This window comes from Schistocerca serialis, chromosome 6 (genome assembly GCF_023864345.2).
Source record: "Schistocerca serialis cubense isolate TAMUIC-IGC-003099 chromosome 6, iqSchSeri2.2, whole genome shotgun sequence".
Lineage (NCBI taxonomy): Eukaryota > Metazoa > Arthropoda > Insecta > Orthoptera > Acrididae > Schistocerca > Schistocerca serialis.
This window is the reverse complement of record NC_064643.1, coordinates 677,670,353-677,698,166: the sequence shown is the minus strand read 5'-3', so window position 1 is coordinate 677,698,166 and position 27,814 is coordinate 677,670,353. Positions and strand designations below refer to the sequence as shown.

The 27,814-nt window shown below is 41.6% G+C and overlaps 1 pseudogene; it reads left to right on the top strand.

The window, feature by feature from the left end:
• Window positions 1-21,325: 21,325 nt before the first annotated feature.
• Window positions 21,326-21,443, top strand: LOC126485386 (5S ribosomal RNA; annotated as a pseudogene).
• Window positions 21,444-27,814: the final 6,371 nt, after the last annotated feature.

Genomic DNA, 27,814 nt, shown 5'->3' with positions numbered 1-27,814 from the left:
AGCGCAAGCATGCAAACGTACATGCATTGTGTTGTACAGGTGCCGATTATCAGTTTATATGATGGAGTTCCAAGCCTTTTGCACTTGGTCTCTCAATGAAGGAACGGCTGATTCAGTTTGTACATGACGCTGGGTTTGACGTCCCAGGATGTCCCACATGCGCTTGATTGGAGACCGATCTGATGATCGAGCAGGCCGAGGCAACATGTCGACGACCTTTATAGTATGCTCGGTTAGAATTGCTGTTTTGTGGGTGAGCTTTACCCTGTTGTAAAACACTCCCTGGAGTACTGTTCATGAACGGTGGCAACACAGTTCGAATCACCAGACTGACTTACAGATTTACAGTCATTGTGCGTGGGATAACCACGAGAGTGCTCCTGCCGTCATACGACATCTCATCCTAGACGATAAGTACGGGTGTAGGTCCAGTGTGTCTAGCATACAGGCAGGTTGGTTGCAATCCCTCAACTTGCCTGCTTCCAGTCAACACACGGCCATCACTGGCTCCGAGGCAGAACCGGCATTCAAAACAACAGACATCTACCATGCCCTCCAATGAGGTCTCGCTTGACACTACTGAATGATGGTGTTTTGCGGTCAATGGAATGTACGCTACAGTCGCCTGGCTCGGAGCTGTCCTTGAAGAAAGCCTTGTACAACAGTTCGTTTTGTCACTGTGTGCCAACTGCTGCTTACATTGCTGCTGTAGATGTAGTACGATGCTCCAGAGAACACGACGGTGTTCCCTCTCGGTACTGCCGTGTGGCAGTCCGGAGCACGGTTTTCTTTCGACCGACACTTTCAGCGATCATGTACACTAGCTACATTTGTGACAAATTTTTCTGCAGTATGTAGGTATTAAAATCCTCGGAGAAGAAAGAAAAACATTGAGGTTCGCCGATGACATTGTAATTCTGTCAGAGACAGTGAAGGACTCGGAAGAGCAGTTGAACGGAATGGACAGTGTCTTGAAAGGAGGATATACGATGAAGTTGAACATCAGCAAAAGCAAAACGAGGATAATTGAACGTAGACCAATTAAGTCGGGTGATGCTGAGGGAAATAGATTAGGAAATGAGTAAAGGAGTTTTACTATTAGGGGAGCAAAATAACTTTTGATTGTCGAAGTAGAGAGGATATAAAATGTAGACTGGCAATGGCAAGGGAAGCGTTTCTGAAGAAGAGAAATTTGCTAACATCGAGTACAGATTTAAGTGTCAGGAAGTCGTTTCTAAAATAATTTATATGGAGTGTAACCATGTATGGAAGTGAAACATGGACGATAAATAGTTAGGACCAGAAGAGAATAGAAGCTTTCGAAATGTGGTGCTACAGAAGAATGCTGAAGATTAGATGGCTATATCGCATAACTAATGAGGAGGTACTGAATAGAATTGGGGAGGAGTTTGTGACACTACTTCACTAGAAGAAGGGATCGGTTGGTAGTACATATTCTGAGGAATCAAGGGATCACCAGTTTAGTATTGGAGGGCAGCGTGGAGGGTAAATGTCGTAGAGGGAGACCAAGAGATGAATACAGTAAGCAGATTTAGAACCCCTTTTTGCTGTTGCGATTTTTTTTCCGCCAGTGTATTAGCAGTAGGTACTGGGAGATGAAGAATCCTGCACAGGATAGAGTAACATGGAGAGCTGCATCGAACCAGTCTCAAGACTGAAGACCACAACAAAAAACAACAATCGCAGGTGGACCATCCAGATTGTCGTTGGCTTATTGCACGACCTCCTCGAATTTCTGAAAGGTGTTGGTAATGGCGTCTTTGTTACCTTAAAGGCATTCTCGACTAACATCAACTAACCACCTCATATCTCAAAGGTAACTAATGCTCACGACCGTTACAGCTTGTATTTAAAAGAAACATATTTTGCATCGTCATAGTAAGGCTACTTGCACCTCTGTTGTCAGAGTGGTGCGAAATTTGAACAGATATCATCTTTTAGATGTAGAAACACGCCTACCAAGTTTGATTTACGTCGTACGAAGTGCATTCAAGTTTTAAGGCCTCCGATTCTATTTCTCCGAACTGGAAAGAGATAGAAACATTCGCATTGTTTTAAAATGAGGCCGCGTTCATTGTCAATACGTCCCAGAGATGGCAGCACCGTACGGCAGATGGAATTTTACCGCCAGTGGCGAGAATGATAACTGTTTTAAATACTTAAAATGGCGACGTTTTCCTTACTTGAACAGCGTGCAGTCATTCGTTTTCTGATTTTGCGAGGTGTGAAACCAATTGAAATTCATCGACAGTTGAAGGAGACCTGTGGTGATGGAGTTACGGATGTGTCGAAAGTGCGTTCGTGGGTGCGACAGTTTAATGAAGGCAGAACATCGTGTGACAACAAACCGAAACAACCTCGGGCTCGCACAAGCCTGTCTGACGACATGACCGAGAGAGTGGAGGGAATTGTTTTGGGTGATCGCCGAATGACTGTTGAACAGATCGCCTCCAGAGTTGGCATTTCTGTGAGTTCTGTGCACACAATCCTGCATGACGACCTGAAAATGCGAAAAGTGTCATCCAGGTGGGTGCCACGAATGCTGACGGACGACCACATGGCTGCCCGTGTGGCATGGTGCCAAGCAATGTTGACGCGCAACGATAGCAAGAATGGGACTTTCTTTTCGTCGGTTGTGACAATTGATGAGACGTGGATGCCAATTTTCAATCCAGAAACAAAGCGCCAGTCAGCTCAATGGAAGCACATAGATTCACCACCACCAAAAAAACGTCGGGTAACAGCCAGTGCTGAAAAAATGATGGTGTCCATGTTCTGGGACAGCGAGGGCGTAATCCTTACCCATTGCGTTGCGAAGGGCACTACGGTAACAGGTGCATCTTGCGAAAACGTTTTGAAGAACAAATTCCTTCCAGCACTGCAACAAAAACGTCCGGGAAGGGCTGCGCGTATGCTGTCTTACCAAGACAACGCACCCGCACATCGAGCTAACGTTACGCAACAGTTTCTTCGTGATAACAACTTTGAAGTGATTCGTCATGCTCCCTACTCACCTGACCTGGCTCCTAGTGACTTTTGGCTTTTTCCAACAATGAATGACACTCTCCGTGCCGCACATTCACCAGCCGTGCTGCTATTCCCTCAACGATTTTCCAGTGGTCAAAACAGACTCCTAAAGAAGACTTCGCCGCTGCCATGGAATCATGGCGTCAGCGTTGTGAAAAATGTGTACGTCTGCATGGCGATTACGTCGAGAAGTAACGCCAGTTTCATCGATTTCGGGTGAGTAGTTAATTAGAAAAAAAATCGGAGGCCTTAGAACTTGAATGCACCTCGTACAACTCCTTCTTGCTGTTGCGATTTTTATACCGCCAGTATATTTGGAAAGGTGAGCCTTGCAGGCATTTTCAAAACTCCTGGTTCCACTGTATTCGGAGAGCACCAACAAACACTGAATGAGTCCTCGTACGACTAGAGGCTCCCGTCGCAAAGACTTGGCGCGTCTTGCTTCTATCGGGCCACGTGCCTGGCCTACAGGCACACTCTGCTGCCAGGTCTCATCTCGCGTCTCCCATCTCCCGACGGCGCTCCGGCCGGCAGTGTTGTTTCCGTCGCTTTTTACGGCTGCATCCGCCCGCCCGACCGCCAGCAGTCCGGCTGCCCAGATTTCATTTCCGCTGCCAGCGTTCCCCGAGCCGGAAGTTGCGGAGTCGTCTGAACTGTCCTGCAGTCCACCCCGCTACCTGCCACTCCACCGAGGCCATTGTTCTGCTCGTCACTCCGTCCCTGTCATTACGCAGCACCCCTGTTGGCAATAGCGTTCCCGAATCAATCGATCGTGACCATTTAATTCCATTTCTGCTGGTAGTAATTTTTTCTGCTCTCTGAAAATTCTCTAAACGTTCCTTCCCGTGCCAATACTTCATACATATGTATTTTCCTCAGCGTGATCTTAAAAGATAGACATTAATGAATTACGTTGTTTCCTTTTTTTCAATACATTTAATATTTAATTTTTCAGCCTGTAGATGAACGTTCGATGAGACCTTGTTCTTGGGATTGTGGCTTCTTTTACCTAGTGTGGTGTCCTCCTTTTCCTTGTGAAATGAGGGTATATAAATTCGCTTCCGGATGCAAATCTCCTGATGCTTTAATTAAACATACTTAGCTTGATATGTAGTTTTGTACGTGACATGTAAGTACTGTTACTTTTTTGTACTGATAGTTAGTAGCTACACTTTAGAAATATCCTAATTATGTTATAGGCCAGCTTGTGTGATTCACATCTGATGAAGGCACCCATTGCAGTGCCGCAAACTAAATCACAAGACTTCTTTTTTGGTACCAAGATCTGATATTGCTTTAATTTTGCTTTTAAATGGTCGCTCACCACGCATCCATGGTCAAGACTTTAACTGTTATCACTTTTAGTGATAATGCGTATCCACAGGAAATGTGGCATGTGATTGAAAAAGTGTCATGATAATCTCTCCATTGGAAAAAGATTCTGGAATAGTCTCTCATTCTGATTTCCGGGAGAGGATTGCCAAGGGAGAGGTGCCCACGAGAAGGAGATGGGATAACCAACGAAATGCTAACGTTCCACGAGTCGAGGCATGGTATGTCAGAAGCTTGCAGGCGATAGGGCAATTAGAAAATCTGAAGAGGGAAATGCAAATACTCAGTGTAGATACAGTGGGGGTCAGTGGACGAAATGAAAAGGAGACAAGGCCAACTGGTCAGATGGGTTTAGGGTAATACCAAGAGCAATAGAGAATGGATTAATGGAAGTAGGATTCGACTTGAAGGTAGAGCAGAGAGCGTGTTACTCTGAACAGTTCAGTAATAGGGCTGTTCTCATCAGAACAAACTAAAAACCAGCAACACCAACAATGGTTCAGGAATACATGCCGGCGTCCCAGTCCGAAGATGAAGGGGTAAAGAAAGTACATGAGGATACTGAACGGATAATTCAGTACGCAAAGCGAAATGAAAATCTAACAGACTTGGAGGACTCCAGTGCTGTTGTAGGGAACTAGTAGAAGAAACGGTTACAGGGGAATATGGGCTTGGTATTAGGAATGAGAGAGAAGAACGACTGAGTTCTGCAATAAATATCAGCTAGTAATAACGAATGCCCCATTCAAGAATCACGTGACGAGGAGGTAAATTTGGAAATGATCGGTGGATACGGGAAGATTTTCGTTAGATCACGTCGTGGTGAGGCAGATCTCCTGGAATCAGACACTGGACTGTAAGGCGTACCCAGGAGCAAATGCAAGAAAAAAAATGGTTCAAATGGCTCTGAGCACTATGGGACTCAACTGCAGAGGTCATTAGTCCCCTAGAACTCAGAAATGGTTAAACCTAACTAACCTAAGGACATCACGCACATCCATGCCCGATGCAGGATTCGAACCTGCGACCGTAGCGGTCTCGCCGTTCCAGACTGCAGCGCTAGAACCGCATGGCCACTGCGGCCGGCCAAATACAAGACTCAGGTCAGAATACAGTAGTGAAGAAGAGTAGGCTGAAGTTCAAGACATTAGTCAGGAAGAATGAATACGCAAAGAAGTGGTTTACGAAAATACTAAGGAATGACGATATTCGCTTGAGGTTCTCTAAGGCTATAGATACTGCAATAAGAAATATCTCATTAGCTTGTTCGGTTGAAGTGGAATGGGCATCTCTAAAATGGAAATTACAGAAGTTAGAAATAAAAACTTAGGTAGAAAGAAGGTAACTACGAAGAAACCACGGGAAACAGAAGGGATACTTCAGTTGACCGAAGAAAGAAGGGCGTACAAAAAATTTCAGAAATGTTCATAATACAAGTACTAAGGAAATAAATAAATAGGGAGTGCATCGAAGTCAAGGCGAAATTTCTACATGAAAAATGTGAAGAAATCTAGAAAGGTACGACTGTCGGAAGGACCCGCTCATCGTATAGGAAAGTCGAAACAACATTCAGTAACTTTACTAGCAACGGTGGTAATATTAAGAGTGAATGGGAATTCCACTGTTAAATGCAATGGAGAGAACAGATGGGAAGAGTACGTTGGAAGCCTCTGTAATGGCGAAGACTTGTCTGAGGTGATTGAAGAAGAAACAGGAGTCGATAGGGAAGAGGAGGAGGATCCAGTATTAGAATCATAATTGAATCAGCATTTAAAAGAGAGTTCCAGAATGAGATTTTCACTCTGCAGCGGAGTGTGCGCTGATATGAAACTTCCTGGCAGATTAAAACTGTGTGCCCGACCGAGACTCGAACTCGGGACCTTTGCCTTTCGCGTGCAAGTGCTCTACCATCTGAGCTACGGAAGCATGACTTACGTCCGGTACTCACAGCTTCACTTCTGCCAGTATCTCGTCTCCTACCTTCCAAACTTTACAGAAGCTCTCCTGCGAACCTTGCCGAACTAGCACTCCTGAAAGAAAGGATATTGCGGAAGTTTCATATCAGCGCACACTCCGCCGCAGAGTGAAAATCTCATTCTGGAAACATCCCCCAGGCTGTGGCTAAGCCATGTCTCCGCAATATCCTTTCTTTCAGGAGTGCTAGTTCTGAAGGTTCGCAGAAGAGCTTCTGTAAAGTTTGGAAGGTAGGAGACGAGATACTGGCAGAAGTAAAGCTGTGAGTTCCAGGCGTGCGTCGTGCTTCGGTAGCTCAGATGGTAGAGCATTTGTCCGCCAAAGGTAAAGGTCTCGAGTTCGAGTCTCGGTCGGGCACACAGTTTTCGTCTGCTAGGAAGCTTCATAAAAGAGAGTTACTAGACTTAAGATCAAATAAGGCAAGAGCAATAGATAATATTCCTGGCAGAATTCCTAAATTGAGTGTGGCAGCAAAACTAGTATTCATGTTGGATGTTGGTGTGTAGAATGTATGAATCTGGCCACATACCATCTGACTTTCAGAAATACATCATCCACACCATTCAGAAGACAGAAAGAGCTGACAAGTACGAAAATTATCGCACAATCAACTTAACAGCAAATGCATCCGAGCTGCTGACAAGAATAATATACAGAAGAATAGAAAAGAAAGTTGATGATGTGTTAGATGACGATCAGTTTGACTTTAGGGAAAGTAAAGACACCAGAGAGGCAATTCTGACGTTGCGGTTGATAATGAAAACAAGACTAAAGAAAAATCAAGAAAGATTCATAGGGTCTGTCGACCTTTTAAAAGCTTTGGAGAATTTAAAATGGCGCCAGCTGTTCGAAATCCTGATTAAAATAAAGATCAGCTATAGGGAATGGCGGGTAATACACAGAATGTACAAGAGCCAAGAGGGAGTAAGGAGACTAAAAGATAAAGAACAAATTGATCGCATTAAAAAGGGCGTAAGACAGGGATGTAGTAATTCGCCCCTAGTGTTCAGTCTTTATATCAAAAAACAATAATCGAAGCAAATGAAAATATCAAGAGTAGAGTTAATATTCAGTGTGGAAGGATATCAGTGATAATATTCGCTGAGGAAATTGCTATCCTCAGTGAAACTGAAGTAGAATTACAAGAGTTGCTGAATGGAAAAAACTGTCCACTGAGTACAGAATACAGATAGAGAGTAAATCGAAAAAAGACGAAATTAAGAAGTAACAGAAATGTGAACAGCGAGAAACTTAACATCAGGATTAATGGTGACTAATTAGATGAAGTTACGGAACACTGGTGCCCAGGCGGTAAAATAGCCCTTGACGGACGGAGCAAGAAGACATCAAAAGCAGATTAGCACTGGCAAAAAGGTTATTCCTGGCACAGAGAACTCGACTAGTATCGAACACAGACATTAATTTGAGGACAAAATGTCTGAGAATGCACATTAGGAGCAAAGTATTGTATGGCAGAGAAACATGGACTGTGAGAAAACCGAAACAAAAAATAATCTAAGAATTTAACATGTGGTGCTACAGACGAATACTGAAAAGGAGGTGGGCAGACGAGGTAAGCAATAGGAAGGTACTGCACACAATAGGAGAGGAAAGGAATGTTTGTAAAACACGAACAAGATGAAGGGACAGAATGGTAGGACATATGTTAAGACTTTAGGGAATAACTTCCTTGATACTAGAGGGACGTGTAGAGAGGAAAAGCTATAGAGGAAAACAAAAATTGTAAGAATCCAGCAAATAATTGAGGACGTAAGTTGCAGAGGTTGGCAGAGGGACGGAATTGGTGACCGGCCGCATCAAACCAGTCAGAAGTCTAAAAAAAAAAAAGAAATAAATAAACTGGAAAATCATCATTTCGCGAACAAAATCCAGCACCGGCAACACTTTTGACATTATGGACAACTGTAGTTGCAGCATGGTTCAGAATTTCTGCAGATTACTTTCAAGGACTTGTTGAGTCCATGTCATGTAGAGTTCCTTGCACTAGGACCGGTACAGTATGCCACGAAGTTTGTCACCGCAGTGTACATCCCGGAAAAGAACGTTTGTGTGAGTGTAACATATCACAGTCGATCACCTTCTCCAAATATACTGCGTAGTTACCCATCTTTATGCAGACATTTGGAGTATTCTAGGTTGATAGAGGATTGTCTTGAAGAGTCAGCGTGGATTCAGATTCAAAAATTGCTACTGTGAATTAAAGCTGGTTTGTCTCTCATTCAAGGACTAACAAGCAGTAGAGGCTAGCGAAGAGGTAATATTTACAAAAAAATGTTTGACGCTACGCTACATTGCCAACTAATAGCCCGACTAACTGCGCAGATATGGGTGAGGCTCGAAGAATTTTTGGTGGGCAGTGTTCGACTGAAACAAACGTAACGTCGACTATGGCTCACTAAAGCATAATAGGACGACTAATGTTGTTAATACACACAAGCGATTTATGAAATTGGATTAACAACAGCATTAGATTATACGCTAACGATGCTGTTGATCTGAGAAATACTGGTCGTCAGACAGTCGTAATAACATGGAGAATGACTTACCATTCCTGCGCACTGGTATGAGTGTGAACGATGCGTAGGGTTATACCAATATCTGTGCTCGCATAATCGCTTAGTGTTGTTTAGCTACTGTTACCCTAGCGTCACGAGTAGAGGTGCCTTGGTGGATCAGCAAGTTATTTAAGCGAAGGCGCAGATTACATGCTCTAGTGAGGTTTGGCTGTTTCGTAGCGTCGCGCATGGTAACTTGTACCTGAGAGCCTGGTCGTCGTTCATCTTGTCTGCAGAACAGATGTCTCCATAGCAGACCAACCCTTCACCTACTGGAGAGTGTCAATTCTGCTCTGCCTGTGCTCAGACGGATCATATTCTGGAGTCCAGAAGTGCTCCTGCTGTCTTGGTTAGTGGACAACGGCCATATACACAGTCCATGATTCACTTTGGACTGATACAGTAACGGGTGTCACCACCTTGCCTTGTTGGTGTTAAGCATCGGTCATGGTTCCCGAAACAATACACCCTTTAATAGTCAACTCTGAGTGTCGCTATTTTTCGAAGGGCATCATATTCGCCGATGACTGTAAAAATTATTTTTCTCCCAATCGCAGCTACGGCCAAAATTGAAGTTGTGAAATACATAATTTCTGCAGTGAACGGCGAATATGATGTCCTTTGACAACTTCTACATTGCTATCAGTACAGACAATGAGAAGTTAATCGATTGTAAGATTGATTCAAATCGTTCTACCAGCTGTGTTTAGAATATGCTGTTAGTGGCTCACCGTCGCGTCAACGAGAACCTGTCTATATCAAATAATTAATCAGTTGTAAGATCGTGTAAGATTCAGAATGTGTATGTGTTTTTTAAATTAAAGTTTCAGTGTCGGCATTTAATTTATTTATGTGTGTTTGTATGTGAGCCGTGCATGGCTCGTGTTTATTCCATTTATTATTTGTCATCTTCTATTACGGTACTGCCGCCTAGTTTTCTTATTCCATTTACTGGCGTCACTAACTTCCTGCCTTACTTGCCCATGCGCGGCAGCAGCAGCGCGTATCGCTAAGTGCACTGTCGTACCATCTCTGCAGTGACCGATAATATTTCCGGGTCGTCGTGTGTCTGGCAGTCAGTTCGGGAAGGACCAGCCGTGACTGGCGTCACTAACTTCCTGCCTAACTTGCCAATGAGTGGCAGCAGCAGCGCGTATAGCTAAGTGCACTATCGTACCATCTCTGGAGTGACCGATAGTATTTCTGGGTCGTCGTGTGTCTGGCAGTCAGTTCGGGACGGACCAGCCGTGCAGTCGGGACGCAGCAGCAGTGAAGTCGGGGACGGAGCGCCGGTGAGACGCCGACAGCCAGTTCTTGTCGACCGCTGGCGACACACAAGAATTATCCGACGGAGGGAGATTGGAGCGGGACGACCGTTGGTTGGTCGTTCGGTTGGTCGTCTCATCGGCCTAAGTATATTTGGTCCTCTCACCGTCCGGACCTGGGAAGTTGGTCGGTTGGCGTGGAGCGGCGAGGAAATCTCCGCGGCGTGTAGTTTGGCCGAGGCCGCTGGCGGCGTCCACGCGGTGTCGGAGTGTGTGTGTTGCTGTTCCCACTGCTACAAGGTCCGTGGCTCACCGACCCTGGACACGATAGTTGAGTTTTGACTTAATCTACCAGCAGGTCACGACTGTTCACATTGTGTCGTTTGGATTTCGTTGTCGGCTGTTGTGACATGCCCGCGAGGAACAACGTGTGTTTTCAAGTTGGCAAATTTTAGCCACCCTCGGGTGCAGTTTAACTGTAGTTGGTTATTTTGAATTCAAGTGCACCAGCGGAATCTTCTGCCTTGTGAACATTAACGTTCCGGTTACCTGCCCTGGCTGTTGACGTAAATTCAGGCAGTGTATTTTCCTCATCGTGCTGTCGCTGTCCAGCACGGTGTATAGTTAGACAACTCAAAGCGCCAATACTTTCTACGTTGTTTCATTGAGCTCCCTGTTGTGTGCTGGTCGGGTGGAGCATAAGTTATCTTGTCGGTGGGTCCATTGACTGTCTGACGGTTGGATTGTCGTCGGATCAAGAATGGTTGGGCCGACTGCCTGTTTCAACTAAGCGAGCGTTAGTGTTTAAATTCGAGGCCGACCCTCGCAAGCTTCTGAGCACCATTGGGTGTACTGCTTTTTCTTATTTGTTCTTGGTGTTTGTATTTGTATGGCTTCCAGTTGATTTTTAAATCAAGGTTGTTTTGGCCTTAAGGCGTAATGTTGTTTGGCCATTCAGCCTAATTAAAGAACTGTTTTAAGGTAATGCCTTTGGCCTTTTAAAAACTTTATTTTCGTTTGAGTCTTTAGTGATGGGCCTTCAGCCGATTTGTAAATTAAAGTTGATTCGCTCTGAAGGAGTCAGATTGTTTGAGCCTTCAGACTAATGAAAGAATTGTTTTAAGATAATGTCTTTTGCCTTTTAAAAATTTAATTTTGGTTCGAGTCTTAAGAGATGAGCCTTCGGCTGATCTTTTTTAAATTACAGTAGTTTTGCTCTTAAGGTGTAAGGTTGTATGGGCCCTCAGCCTAATTGAAAGAACTGAATTAAGATAAGGCCTTCTGCCTTTTAGATATCTGATTTTGGTTTGAGTCTTAAGTTATTGGTTTTCAGCAGATTTTAAATGATAGTGTTCTTGCCCTGAACGCATGAGATTTCATGGCACATCCAGGAGGTAATTAAGTTCCAAAAATTAATTTTTTTATTTCATGGCTCTTTTAATGTTTGGTCACATCAATAAAGTTGTTAGATCGAGTGTAACTGACAGCCGCTTATTTTGGCCCCTTTCCACAAATTAAACTGTCTGTCCTGTCCTGAGGGTTTAGCAGGGCGTCTCAGTATGGATTTTCTTATTTTTGGTACTAGATGGACAAATCGACTCAGCTGGATGTCCACACATTTGTGTGTAGTTGAGGGTCCATGTACTGCCTGCCATTGGAATTTTGTATTATTGATGCTACAGTGTATACAAGATGAGCTCGAAATGCATGGAAAAAATTTCGGAGATCGTTCAGTAATAATTTCATGTATTAGATACATATAGCAGCGCATTGGATTCCTCTACTTATTCGGTTGCTGCATGAGTTAGTAGCGGTTTTGTTTCTCATGATGATACTCCGGTTGCTATGAGTTTATTTGTAGATCATCATATCTCTTTTGCAGTTCACTGTTATTATTTGAATCCACATATTGTCATTTTGTCATTTGGACACAGTGAGTTGCGCTATGAACACCAGAAGACGGAGTGCCTAAATGAGAATTTCGAACATTTTCGACATATCCTTCTGTCTCGGTTCGATAGTTTGGTGACAGCAGCAGAGGCAGCCAGAAACAATTGCGCCGTGTATTTGGATAATTCCACCGGACAGAGCGTGGCAAGAAAGTGCTTTTCTCGCTTTAAGGAGGATCGTTTCGACATTAGTGACACTTTATGTTAAGGAAGACTCTCGGGGTTACTTGAAGATCGTTTGAACGCATTAAATCACAATGGTCCATGTAAATTGGCAAATATGATGAACTGTGATCATTCCACCATCGTGTGATATTTGCATGCAATGAGAAAGGCACAAAATTCAGGTACATGGGTTACCGCATGCTCTAAACCAAAACCAGGAAGACCTGCGGTTGGCCGTTTGTGCATCTCTTCTGGCTCGTCAGCAGCTGGTTAGAGAACAGCACCGTCCATGGCTATCGTGTATCGTTGCTGGTGACGACAAATGGTGTCTTTATGCTAATGTAAGCAAAAGAAAGGAATGGCCGAGCCCAAACAAAGCAGCAACTTCCCCTACAAAGACCTGCTCGCATCCACAAAATGTGATGTTATGCATTTGGTGAAACAGCGACGATTTAGTGTACTAAAAATTGTTTTCCCCATGTGTAACCCTCACTGCTTGCAGTCGTAGTCTAAGAACCACGAACAGGAAGGCAGCGTTAACTGACGCTGCTCCACGATAACGCCCTTCAGTAATCTGCTAGACTGACAAAAAACACTATGACTTGGGTTCGGAAATCATTCCGAATTCATGTTATGCTCCTGATCTTGCGCTCTCACATTTTTACCTTTTCCGTTCTCTGTCAAAGAACCTTCAAGGAACTTTCTTTCCAGATCAAAATGCGCTCCGAACGTGAATCGACAAGTTCTTCGCTTCAAAACCACGTTATTTCTACTGTCATGGAATCGGAAAGTTATCCCACCGTGGGCGGACTGTTTTAGATATTGAAGGAGAATATATTACTGAACACTTATACCTCTCATTTTGTTATGTCGATGACATAATATGCCTGATTGATGAACCACATACACACATAGAACAGCTAAACAATGAAATAAACCACTTACACCCAAAAATTAACTTCACATTAGAAACAGAAACTAAGAACATACTGCACGTTCTAGACCTCACCATACAAAAAAAAAAAAAAACACACACACACACACAACTTCACAATATTCAGGAAACCGACAACCACAAGCACCACCATTCAGAACCTATCAAACCACCCATTTACACATAAGCATGCAACCGTCAGATTCATGCTCCACACATTAAACAGAACACCCATGAACAAACAAAACTACACACAAGAACTAAACACAATAAAACAAATAGCAGTAGAAAATGGTTATACTACCAATATGGTAGACAAGTTAAATAAAAAATATGCAAACAGTACAAAAATGAACACACCACACACACACAAATCCTCACCCAGCACAGAACAACACAAAACAGAGACAATGACCACACACAAGACATAACAGAGCAACAACACACACACAAAACGACGTGGGGCATACTCACCTACAATAACAAGATTGTTCACAGAATAGGCAACATATTAAAGAAACAGGGACTCCAAATTGGATGCAGTACGGAGATCACCACACAGAAAAATATCAGGACACAAGAAACACCCATGGATAAATTTAACATATCAGGACGATATGAACTCACATGCAACACTTGCCAGTCAGTGTACATAGGACAAATATACAGAAACTTCAAAACAAGATATTCAGAACATCTGAGATATTTAAAAAGCAACAGCTCCCATAGCACATTTGCTGACCACCTTGTAGCCAACAATCACCACCCAACCACAATAGAAACGGATCTAAGAATACTAAAACCCAGCCACACCTATACACCAAACTGACCATTGAGGATAACTTCCGTATACAGAAGACAATAGCAGAAGTTAAACAGGTCTTAAACCAATACACTACACTCTACAAGGGTACACTATTTAACACATTAAAGGAACTTTATAGAAAAAGAAGGAAAAACAGCACAAACGGAAATTTCTACACACACACACACACACACACACACACACACACACAAAGATAAAATGCAAACAAAATTCAAATTTGGCACCGAACGCTCTGGTGAACAAATGAACACTGACTGGGCTGGGACACATAACAAACCACAATCGCACTGTGTTCTGGTGAAGTGAAAAGAGTTTAATTACGTTATTTGTGAAAAATACATGTTATAGTTACGTCTGCATCACAACACCTCAGCATTATGCGGAGATTGGAAGTACTTGCTGCACGAAAACGTAAGTAAAAAAGAATATACGCGCGAAAACATCGCGAAAAACTGAATTACATTCTAGAAGATAGGTTAACTCCAGCAAAGAAAATTTTTCTCATCAACATCGCTTGGTTGCTGATGGCAAGCTAACTGTAGTACTTAACACACAAGTGATCCAGAAAATTCATGCACACCAACTGTAAAGGTATTTACAAAACGAAACGATCTGTTGTTTGAACTAAAAATGCACTTAATTTTATAATCATTTAACAAAAATTTTCACATTGCAAAATAAATAAAAACGAAAACCCACTGATGATGGCACAATGGTGCCGAAACATGTTTGAGTACTGAGAAAAACGGTGTTTTGCCTAACTGGCGGAACTCACATCCAACAACTTATATCTCTGCTACGTGTATCTGTCGATTTTGTCAAATTTACGGAAAAACGTTTGGAACTGACGCAGTGTAATGTCTCTGTATGTCATATCGCACGGCGGACCCTTAAGAGCCGAAACGTCGTAATGAGTTTGATCGATAGATGAAAATTGGTTTATGGCATTCAATTACCTACAATAGCTAGAGCCAAATAATCCTGACATATTCCCAACTAAAGCTCATACAAAAAGTTTGTGAAGGGTACATTCAAACATCAGTGCACTAATAGAGGTAGAGTTACTACACCAATTTTACAAATACAGATTTCTATCCACTAGAAATTCAGAAATGTCTGTATATATTAAAGTACTTTCATGTCACAGTTTGAAAAAGGTTTTGCATAATCGGTCTTGAATTCGCTTTGAATAATTTGTAGAGAAACGGCAAGTGGTTCATGTTATAACCTGACGAAACTAAAATCGTCAGATCATAGCTATGCGTCCTTTGATTGCTCCGTGATGTGGCTGATCGGGAAGACACATATGAACCCTTAATTCACATTATAACGAAAATGAAATAAAGATATATCTAACTTTATACAGTTCATTGCCACGAGAATGTGTCGATTATGTACAACAGTCATTGGACAGTAGAGTATCACAAGATGCCCACAAATACAAACTCTTGTCTTGAAGCACAAGTTAAACATCTACTTAAGAACAATTCGATCAGAGACTTGAACAGCTCTGGTGCCTTGACTACAAGTAGCTGACTGCTCCACCGAAGGTCACGAATTGGGCCAGAGCAGGTAAGTGCTCTGCTGTATATCGAACTTGGTTCGATGGCATTGTTGTGCTGAGAAAGAAGTCGTCTCTTCATCAGAGCCTCCCAGTCGTCGTTGAGGATTGCAGCGAGATGTCGCTAATATCTGTTATATCGACGCAGGTAGCCGACTTTGCTGTTGCATCGTGACCTTTCGACGATACCACAGTTAACATTTCCTTCTCGTTTCTTGTGACTATAGAGGGAAGTTTTATCGCTGATTGCCTTCCGTTGTAAGCGGGATGAGTCGAGTCATGTTGCAATTCCAGGGTATTTACATGACAGACAAATAACACAGGCCAGCGATGGAAAAACTATTTTGCAGCAAATACCTTATTCTTATGTTTTTAGGGCGGGAATCCTAATATGGATACTTAAAAAACTGTATAAATCTCAATTTCTTTATATTTTACAGTTAAATTTATTAAATTAAGGGATTTTTAAAGAATTTATCATCTTTTATATAGTTAAAATAACTTAAAGAGGAAATGTGATGAATGTAGATGCCGTTGGTACACTTCTAAAAAAACACTTGGCGAAAAAAGGTCGATTCTATTCTTTTGCTAACAGATGGTGTTTTGTTTACTGTCAACCTAACCTCACTTTCCCCTTTCCTGTACATGTGCTCAGTCTAATGTCTAATCGTGGATGTAAAATCTCTGCTGACAGTTTTTGCTATATTTATGGTGAATTTGTGATTAACGACACCAAAGAAACATTACATACTTTGTGAAAAAGGTTTACTTATCTTACTTTGGATCTAAACTTGGTGATCAAGATAAATCTTGGGCGCCGCACAAGGTGTCTTATGTGTGTTTTGAAGATCTGAGGACATTTTCCAAACAGGAAAAAAAGCCTTTAGATTTGCTGTTACTATGATATGGAGGGAGCCAAGAAATCATTCTGATGATTGCTACTTTTTCAGTGTTGATAGTACTGCTCATGATTCGAAAAACAAGAAGGTGATAAGCGACTCTAATCTTCCATCTGCCATCCGACCAGTAGGGCATGGTGTAGATTTTCCGGTTCCTGAACCATCAGGAGATGTAAATTCTATTCCAACAGAAGTATTTTCTGATGTACAATCTGACTTAGATGAACCAGATACTGATGAATTCTGTAACACAGAAAGTCTAGAACCCAAGTCAGAAGATAAACTAAAAGAACACTTCTCTGTCATACCTGACATTAGGAAATCGATGTTTCCTGTTAGGTTTGAATCCACAATTACCTTAAATGAGAGAGAAGCGTGGGTGTCATTCAATCAAGTTGTTACAAAGTTCTCAGGACATGATAAACACCCAGAATATGTTTCTACTATAGATACAATATCAAAGAAGTTTAAAACTTTACGATGTTTACTGGGCCTTCTTGAACAGTCACCTTGAGTACTTCCCAGACAATATGAGAGATGTTAGGGAGGAGCAAGAAGAGCGTTTTCACCAGGACACTAAAGTGATGGAAAAACGCTACGAAGGGCGCTGGAACATCAACATGATGGGGGACTACTGTTGGTCACTTCACCGAGAAGTCCAGCAAGCGACTCATCGTAGAAAAAGCTACACAAGAAGCTTCAGAAGAAAAAGAGAAAGAAAATACAATCCAATTCCAACTGACAAGCGAAACGTCTATTAATACATATCATTGTTTTAACTAGCTTACTGTAAATGCAAACCATGGTTACATTGTAACAAAGTGTTGGAGTAATTTCTCCATTTGCCGAATAGCATAGGATTTTTTACAACATAATAAAAATCATATTGCTAGAAAACTATAGGTGATACAAGAAAATTAAGCCTAGATTAGGATTCAGCTCATAAAAAGTCTATGAAGATCAGCTATGAAAGTAAATGTATGTATGTATGGTATTCTGCCTTACGGCAGGTCTTCTCATGGGTTAAACCTCTTCCACTTTTGTCTGTCCATAGCCAGCCTTTTCATTTCTGAATATTTGCCTCCTTTGATATTGTCCAGCATTTGATATCTTCTTTTTCTTCTTCCCCTTTTACCCTCCACCATTCCTTCTATCCCTTCCTTAAATAAACAGTCCCTCCTCAAACAATGTGCAATCCAGTTCCGTTTTCTCTTTCTGATTACTTTCAGCATGTTTCTTTCTTCTCCAACTCTTCTTAATACTTCCTCATTCGTTACTCGGTCTTCCCATTTCACTTTTTCCATTCTTCTCCAAATCCACATCTGTAGTGCCTCCCATCTTCTTTCATCTTCTTTCCTCAATGTCCAGGTCTCCGCACCAAATAGTGCAGTTCTCCAGATGTATCATTTGGCAAATCTTTTCCTCAGATCTTTGTTAAGTTGTCCACAAAGTAATTTTTGTTTCCTCTTGAATCCTTCTTATGCCATTGCAATTCTTTTCCTGATTTCTGTTGAGCAATTCATATAATCCATTATTACACTTCCCAAGTAATTGAAATTATTTAGTTGCATTATTTCCTCTCCTCCTATTTTCATACGGAATTTTCTCCCCTTTCCTGCAGTTACCATCCTTTTCGGTTCCTTCTTCGTTTTTCGTTATGAAAGTAAAAAAAAAAAGCTTTCTAAAAAATTTTTCATTGGCCTGAGTAATTTACACTGCTCTTCGGCAAGATTCCTCATCCATATCTTGAAAACTAATGGTGTATTGATACCAGCTTCCTTCGCCATGTAGTTGCCCTTGGAGCTGTAAAGTAATCCTACGTGAACTTGGGCACAAAGAGAACGGAAGGACGTAGCCTGTCACCTTTAGGTCAATTGCACCACTGTGAACAACTACCGCTTGTCTGCTACGCATAAAAGAGAAATCCTGTCGATCTCAACACCAGTATCGATGGAGTTAATACACAGCATCAGATAGGGTTAGCAGAGAGCGGTAGTCCCGTTCGACCCATAACACGTCACTTGCACTCTAATGTCATAGTGGTGGCTTCATTTCAGATTCAACCGCCCTGGTTGATGGCCGCGCTGTATACTCCCATCGCCGATAACACGAACTTCCCCACCCCCTCCGTTCGCCCTTTCCCCACTCCCGCTCACGCTGCACAATCGTGTCGTCCGTCAAAACGCGTAGCGGCGGCCATGCGCTAAAAGCCGTCTGCCGAACAACTGTCGGACGGCTGCCGAGTGCGTTGCGTATTGCGTCACGCCGCCGGTGCGATGCGATGCACTGTTGGATGCGGCGGCAGTGCCCTGTTTGCGGCGGTGGATGTATTTGTTACTCCCGGAAGGGCAGTAATAACGGCGCCGGGGCCGTCAAAAGGTAGCAGCCGCAGCGCGGCGCGTGTTGTTTTGCAATTATCAGGCGATGGCGGCGCGCGTATCGCGGATGCTACTGTTATTGTAGCCGCTGGCGACGCGGCAGCCATTGCAGGCGCGGCGCTGGCGCAGCCCGTGGCGCCTGGCGCCAGCCAGCTGCTTTGTGTACGGGACGGATGGAGCAGGCGGGCTGGCGGCCGGGGTCCGAGCACTGTTAGTCACTGTCTCGCCCGCTTGTAATACTATTACGATAATTCCCGCTCGGAACATCGCAGTAATTTACGATTAGCGAATACCGCCACCTCTGGAAGAGCGGCGGAGGTCATCGGCAATAACTATGCAGCGATTACAAACCTCGCCCGGCATTTGAAATGCATTTTGCACCATATGGAGTTACTAAATGAATGTGCTGCTAATAATAAGTTCGTTCAGTGCATTCCAGTACAAATCGAAATTCCGAATAGAGCCGCCGGATTGTTTCACGTTTTAAAGCGCTAGCACACCCATTCTCGGAAACACCCGCAAATTTTCGTTTTTATTCTGCCAGAAAAATATTTTCATATGTAGATGACTAGGAACGTGCAGTGAATCATTCCTTAGAGGAATTAGACGTTACTACATTAATGCAAGTACTACGACATAACCGGAATCTGGAGTACAGTTTCGTATCAGTTTTATGTATTATTAAGAAACCAATTTCGGGGAAGGCAGGTTTGAATTTCGGAGAATTGTGGAAACACGTGAGGTTGTACTAACCCTGTGACTTGACTTAGAAGATATGTTAAGGGAAGGCAAAACTACGTTTACAGCATTTATTGACTTACATGAAGTATAGACAGTAATACTTTCATATTTAGATTAAAGTTCAGTCTTGATCACGTTATGTCTGTTTTAATGAGTAACCGGTTTCGGTTTTTTCTATAAAACCATCATCAGACCCATTGGCTCCCTTGGGTTGGTAGGTGGAGCTCTCCTTGCTGCTGTGCAGCACAGCAGCAGTTGACCGCACAGCAGCAAGGAGAGCTCCACCTACCAACCCAAGGGAGCCAATGGGTCTGATGATGGTTTTATAGAAAAAACCGAAACCGGTTACTCATTAAAACAGACATAACGTGATCAAGACTGAACTTTAATCTAAATATAACAATTAATTGATCACTGAATTCCAAAAATGTTTACCAAAATTGAGTAATACTTTCTTTCAAATTCTGAAGGTAGTAGGGGTAAAACACAGAGAGTGAAAGGCTATTTACAACCTATATTGTGAAGGGAGGGAGACAGGACTGTAGCCTATATGCGACGTTATTCAATCTGTTGTTTAAATAAGCAGTAAAGAAAACCAAAGAAAAAATTGGAGTATGAATTAAAGTTCAAGAAGAACTAACAACTTTGAGGTTTTCCGATGACATTATAATTTTGTCTGGGACATCAAATGGCTGGGGAAAGTGGTTGAACGGAATGGATAACGTCGTGCAAGGAGGATATAAATGAAAATCAACAAAAACCAAACAAGGATATTGGTAAGTAGTAAAATTAACGAGATGTTGCTGAAGGAATTAGATGAAGGAACGAGACACTTAAAGTAGTGGATGAGTTGTGCTACTGGACCAGTGATACTATTCACGGCCAAAGTAAAGAGGATATAAAAGCAAGAAAAGCGTTAAAGAGATTCTGAAGACGAGAACTTTGTTAAAATCTCATCTTACGCGGTAGGCTGTCTTTTCTGGAGGTATCTGTCTGAATGACGTCATGTATGGAAGTTTAACGTGGATGATAAATAGTTCAAAGAAGATGAGTATAGAAAATTTCGAAATGTAGTGCTACAGAACAATGCTGAAGATTAGATATGTAGATCACGTAACTGATGAGGAAGTACTGAACAGGATTGGGAAGAAAAGAAATCTGTGGCACAACTCCACTGGAAGAAGGGATCGATTGATGGGACATATTCTGAGGCTTGTACAGGATAGAATAGTTTGGAGAGCTGCATTAAACCAGTCTTTGGACTGAAAACCACAACAACAAGGACTCTTGCACATAATTTTGAAACTAGCACCTCATGTGTGCCACAGAACTTTGCAATAGGCCTAAAGCCTTCTTAAATCTTAAAACCATAAAATCTGTTATATGTAGCATTTTTCCAGTTATTCCCTCGTGTCAATGTCAATGTGCTTATAATGTAAATTAGAAGAGCAAAATCACTATCACAGCTCAATTTCTTTATATTAAATTCTGCTTACGTACAGATTTGACAACCCACTGTCAGTGGCGTAGAATTTTGCATGACTGTCATTTGAATCGTTCTTTAGTTTTTGTTAAAGTGTGGAGGCTGCCCACCTGTAAGTACTTAAATTCGCTGCGGAATTCTCCTAACGGTAATATAGTGCCCAGAAGGATATCGTGGAATCTAATAATATAGGAGGCAACGGCCTTGCCGCAGTGGATACACCGGTTCTCGTCAGATCACCGAAGTTAAGCGCTGTCGGGCGTGGAAGGCACTTGGATGGGTGACCATTGAGGCCGCCCTGCGCTGTTGCCATTTTTCGGGGTGCTTTCAACCTTGTGATGCCAATTGAGGAGCTACTCGACCGGATAGTGGCGGCTCCGGTCAAAGAAAGCCATCATAACGAGCGGGAGAGCTAGGTGCTGACCACACGCCCCTCCTATCCGCATCCTCAACAGAGGATGACACTGCGGTCGGATGGTCCCCGTGGGCCACTTATGGCCTGAAGACGGAGTGCTAATAATATAGGGAAACAGATCGTTTCGTACGTCAAGTCACACCATTCGTTGGATCCGTACTCCAACCTCTAATAAAGTGTGATAATCTTTTCGCCTCTACGTAACTGTTACAACCAGCATCTTATAGAATATGTTTTGCGTACTTTATATCAGCTCCTCTTATTTTTCGCCTCTGCTGCTCTTTCCAGACCTAGTTAGCTTTCTACAGCAGATGATCCACTCTTCTATAGACTTCTTTCATCACATGCATTTCTTAATACTTCTCCATTGCACGTACCTTACGTATCGCTACGTTGAAAATGCTTTCTGTTCTTTCTTCGCCGGAAATCATGGTATCCATGTCTCGATATCTATGATAATATCCAATCAAGACATAAAATTTCTGTATCGTCTTATTAATTTCGACGTCAATATCTGATAACAATAGAGGATCATTACTGAAGAATGCTTTGTTGGGCTTTTGGGGGCGAAAAATCAGTTCTCTGTATAGAGACAAACAGCATTTACTTAGACAGGTTCAAAAATTATCTGAATGTGATTAGATGGTCAGAATAAACAACGACGTTATTCACTAAACAAAGTTCAGTTTTGTATCGTCATAGAAAATAGCAAAATCAGTATCACCTATAAAAAAACCAAAACCTTGGTTCGTATTGGCTTGTAGTGCAGACGATCTTTTTTTAAATCGTGCGTCAGACTAATTTCCGCCACGTTTCATTTCCAAGCACATGTGTAATATTACGCATTACATGTCGTAATTGTCAAATTATTATTCACTACACGCAAAAAGTAGACATACGTGTTGTAAGTAGGCTGCTTATGTTTTCTTATTGGTAACGCCACGTAGCGCTCTATATGAAAAATCACTGGCTGTGCTGTGTGCAGTCTGTGGCTGCTTTGCATTGTTGTAATACTCGCCATTGTAGTGTTAGGCAGCTGGATGTGAACAGCGCGTAGCGTTGCGCAGTTGGAGGTGAGCCGCCAGCAGTGATGGATGTGGGGAGAGAGATGGCGGAGTTTTGAAATTTGTCATGAACTGCTATATTTATGTATGATGATATCAAGGTAAATACATTGTTTGTTCTCTATTAATATCTTTCATTTGCTAACTATCCCTATCAGTAGTTAGTGCCTTCCATAGTTTGAATCTTTTATTTAGCTGGCAGTAGTGGCGCTAGCTGTATTGCAGTAGCTTGAGTAGCGAAGATTTTTGTGAGGTAAGTGATTTGTGAAAGGTATAGTTTACTGTTAGTCAGGGCCCATTCTTTTGTAGGGAATTTTGAAAGTCAGATTGCGTTGCGCTAACAAAATATTGTGTGTCAGTTTAAGCACAGTCCTGTATAATTGTTCAAAGGGGACGTTTCATATGTCGACCCTTAGCTGAGGATACCTCACTGGAATCTTCTGATTTTTTCTTGTAGTTTGTGTAATTAGTGTAGCTATTGTTTATTGCTAGCGCGTAATTGTAGAGAAAATCTCCTTTGTAGTTGCAGTCTTTCAATGTTGTACAGTAAAACAGTTGTGGCATGCATGTAGATTTGCACCAAGTATTTCGCAGCTGCAATTAACTAGATATTATTTTCAGTGCTATATTAATGTGTTCTCTTATTTTTGATCTTCAACTTGTGTTTTTCTGTGTTGTGGTGTGAAATACTGTGACAATAATGGCGTGTGAAACACGTAATACTAGGCTCCAAAGTAAACTGAGAAATGACAGTGAAAATGAAAGCAGTGTGTTAGCGCCACCGAGTAATGAATTAACTGATGTTCAAAGTAGTAATTTGGTGATTGTCCATAGGGAAATGGAGCGGGCTGCAAACAATGGTGTAGACAGTGAAACAGGTAGTGAACAGGGAAGCATTATCAATCGATCGATCGGCAACAGCTCGGTTCAGGAATCCGAAATGACAGGACACAATTTCGCAAATACTGTAGATTCAGGTTTTGGGTCGTCACCGTTTTCTCAAATAAGTCAAGACACATTTTCTGCTTGTCAAAATGTGAATGTTGCCGGTGCAAATGCACTGCCGAAAAGCGTAGAGAAACAGATTCCAGACACTAATACATTATTATTGCAATTAATGCAACAAATGGAACAAAATCAGAGACAAATGGGACAAAATCTTAAAAAGATAGACACAGTGGAACAAAATCTTAAAAAGTTAGACACAATGGAACAACACCAGAGACAAACACAGCAACAGTTAGACACAATGGAAAAAAATCTTCAAAAGTTAGACACCACACTTGAACAAACACGTGAAGATTTAACTACTGAGTTACATAACATTGAATCGAAATGTCAAAAAGTCTGTAATGACGTAAAAACACAAGTTTGTGAGCATTTTCAACCTATTTTTTCGCGGCATGAAAATGCATTACAGAATCACGAAGCAGCCATAAAAGAACTGCAAACCATTGTTCATGAAAATCATGTGACCTTGTGGGCTAAAATTGACTCAGTTGCATCTACCGATTCGGTTACGCAACTTGCAAAAACACAGGAAAACTTAAAGGACACAGTAGATTCGATTTCAACACAAATGGACACTCTGAAACTTGGTTCAGAAAAACACACTGAGGAAATGTGTTCACTATCGGAGAAAGTAGCTGAACTTTCGGATCAGGTCACTAACTTATCTACAAAGGTACATGATGATCTGAATGACACAAGACCTGTAGCCTTCACTGACACAGAAGAGTATGAACAAATTAGAAAATTCAAACAGAATCAAAATCAAATCAATACACAGTACAAAAGAGAAATCCGGGAAGTACAAGATCAGCTGACACAGGTAATACAAGAATTACGTATTTCAGAGGATACTCGTGCCCCAATACGGGAAGAGGGACACAGAAATACGGAACAGCCACAAAATAATAACACAGGGCATTTCGGAAGTTATGAAAGAAATTGTCAAGGTGCTCCGAATTTTGAGATGGAACCGCCGAAACGACGTAACAATGACCGATATGCGACTCGCCGACATGATGACTTTGACTATAAGCTGTTCATTACTACACGTAAATTCAAAACATTTAAGAATTCCGGCAACGACATTCATCCACAAGCGTGGCTCCATCAATTCTCTCATTGTTTTCCTCCCAACTGGTCATTGGAGCACAGGTTAGAATTTATGTGTGGCCATTTAGAGAATGAACCAGCTGTAAGAATGCGATCGATCATTCACGATTGTCACAGTGAAGGAGAATTTTACCATGCCTTCCTCCCAGCATATTGGTCTCAAGCTACACAAGACCGAGTAAAACATGGCATCATAATGATGAAACATTTCGAACAATCTGAATTCTCCAGTCTTGTGAAATATTTTTAAGACATGTTGCACGAGAATCAGTACCTGTCAAACCCATACAGCCCCTCAGAACTCATCCACATTTGCTTAATCAAATTACCTGAACATTTACGACATATTATTTTGGCAGGACGTTGCAAAGACGACATTGAAGCTTTTCAGGGACTGTTACAAGAACTGTTACAAGAACAGATCACATCAGTCGCAATTCCGCGATGAAGGAAATAATAACTGGACGCGACAAGGCTATTCTCACAACACAAATCGTGACTGAAACAGACACCACCCGTATTACAAACATTGGCAGAGTAGTAATATTTACAGGGAAAGATCACCTCTCCGCGGTAGTCACTATCACAGAGACAATCAGAGAAACAGACAATATGAGAACCAAAATAATTATTATCAAGGGAGACAGAATAACTTTAGACGCAACGGTCCAGCGCGCAGTTACGATTCAGGGAGAAATTCTCCACCACTTAACCGACAAGAAAGGAACTACAGGAACTACCGACATGACGACAGACGATATGATCGTAACGACAGACCTGAATTGCATCAGAACTCGCGTGATTCAAACAGAGCAGGGCCTTCTCGACAGAGTGAATTTGTAGAAGTTAGGTCTCCTAATCCCAATAACAGCGTGCGCCAACAAAGAGACAGACAATGACTTGCACAGCAGGCAGCCGCGTGCGCCCGCTCGCTCCGAGAAAAATAACATAAGACGCTAGCCTTGAGAAAAATTTTAGCATTCTTTACCGATGTATACAACATGATAATTGCTTTGAAGTTGAAACTCTGTGCACTAGGAAGAGTAAAAGATTGTACCACATTTCACATGTAAAACCATTTATTGAAAGATAATCTGCTTTTTAACTGTCTCTTTGCCATAAAACTTTTCACTTTACATTACTAGTATGCTTGTCAGACTTAGAATCTGTTAACATGCAACAATGTTTGAAGTTAAATATCCAGTCAAAAACCAAGAGAACTTATTGAAACAGAAATGATGAATGCATTGTTATAGTCAACAGACGCCACAGTGTTATTGTGTGTGTACATTCTTGCTTGTTAGTTGCACGATTATGGAACGACTATAAGGCTTACATACTTAGAACATTTACCAGTACTGCTGATGAGATTTAAATGCAACATTTTGGTTTACTTGAAAATACGTTCTGGATTTAAAGTACTTTCTGTGAGATACCAGACGACACAATGGTTAGTTTATGTGACAACTACACGGTTTTATCATGACGCTACTAATGAGTGACAATTTACAATGTTGCTTTTGCGGTGTATCTGTTTTATATCTGCACAGTTTTCTGAATTCTTCTAGAAAGAAAAACATGTTTTATTAGTAACTTTTGTGGTATAGCAACAATGAGACAGCCTTTTTCGTGGCACAACAATACGTTACTGTACAGTACTTTCTTCATCACGCCAATAAGCATAATAACTACGATATCTATACGCAAAGCATTTCACTTTTGTTTATCATGAGGTAAGCACATTGACTTCTGCAGAACTTAGCTTTCAGAGGACAACAACTACGACACTTTCACAGAGATTATCTTACAGCAAGACGCACATTTAGCGCTACAGGACATGTGTTTCAGTGATTAATTTTGTACTTAAATCATTTATTTTTAAAGGTATTTGAAGGACAATGATACAAAGGTTTTCTGTAATACATTTCATTCCATTGTTGTAATCTGTAACACCTGAGGGTATAATTACATTAATCCTCAGGGGGGTACACGCTTACTTTGTGTACCATGTGTGTGGTAACCACAAGGAACCCTAGCTAATATGGTATTTCCTTATACAACTTTACACATCGGTACCATATTTCTCTAACACACAAATTACACAGCTATCTGATCATTTAACTGAGAGATAAACATTTTTTTACTACATCAGTGACACATGTTTACGCAATACACAGTTGGGTAACTTCACACTTATCAAACTGTATTTTGTCTGTACTTTGTAAACTGTTCATATTTTTTCGGAATCATTGTGATACTATGAGAGCTTTGAATGATGTATTTGGTAAGGGAGCATGCTTTTAAAGTACGTTTGAGGTAGATGACACTATTGAAATGAGCAGAAAATTTTTTTTAGGTTTTGAAATTATTACAGAAAGCTACGACAGTTTTGAGATTTGACTGAGGTGTTATGATGTTATTATTACGACAACGATGTGTACTATGCTGTTGAGATATGTTTATGATTAATAAGATGATGCTACCGTATATGAGGAATAAGAAGTATGTTGGAAACCAAGAATCGTACTTTATGAGTTATGAAATGTGCGTAAATGCGTGACTGTATCACAATGCTGACGAATATTTTATTTGGACACTTATATTTATAGGATCTTCTTTCTACAGATTTGCAACGCTAATTCTTGACCTGTGAAATATTTTTGTGTGAGACTGTCACTGTAGCAGAAACTGCTGTCGTAAATATTTCCGTAAGAAAGTTAAGTGACCACCTGCACGTAATGCGTCGCGGGCACCCACCTGGGCGACAGCCACCCGAAAAAAAGCCATTAGCCTTTCAGCGCCACAGATAGAAAAAAAAGGGGAGGTCATTAACCTCGCTATTGACATTTCCTTGTCGAAAGCATACTGTGGAGCTCGTAATTTATGATATTTACTGAAATGCCTAATGAAATGACGAGAAATATTTTTACATCTGCACACCTGATTACGACAAGCGTCTTTCTACGAGAGTTGAGAGAATTTCTACTAATTTATGAAATGTCACATGACTATTGAATGATATTTTTATGCTTTGCTTTTCGTAGTTGCTTATTTCACTTGATATCTGGTTTCCAGCTGTGTTG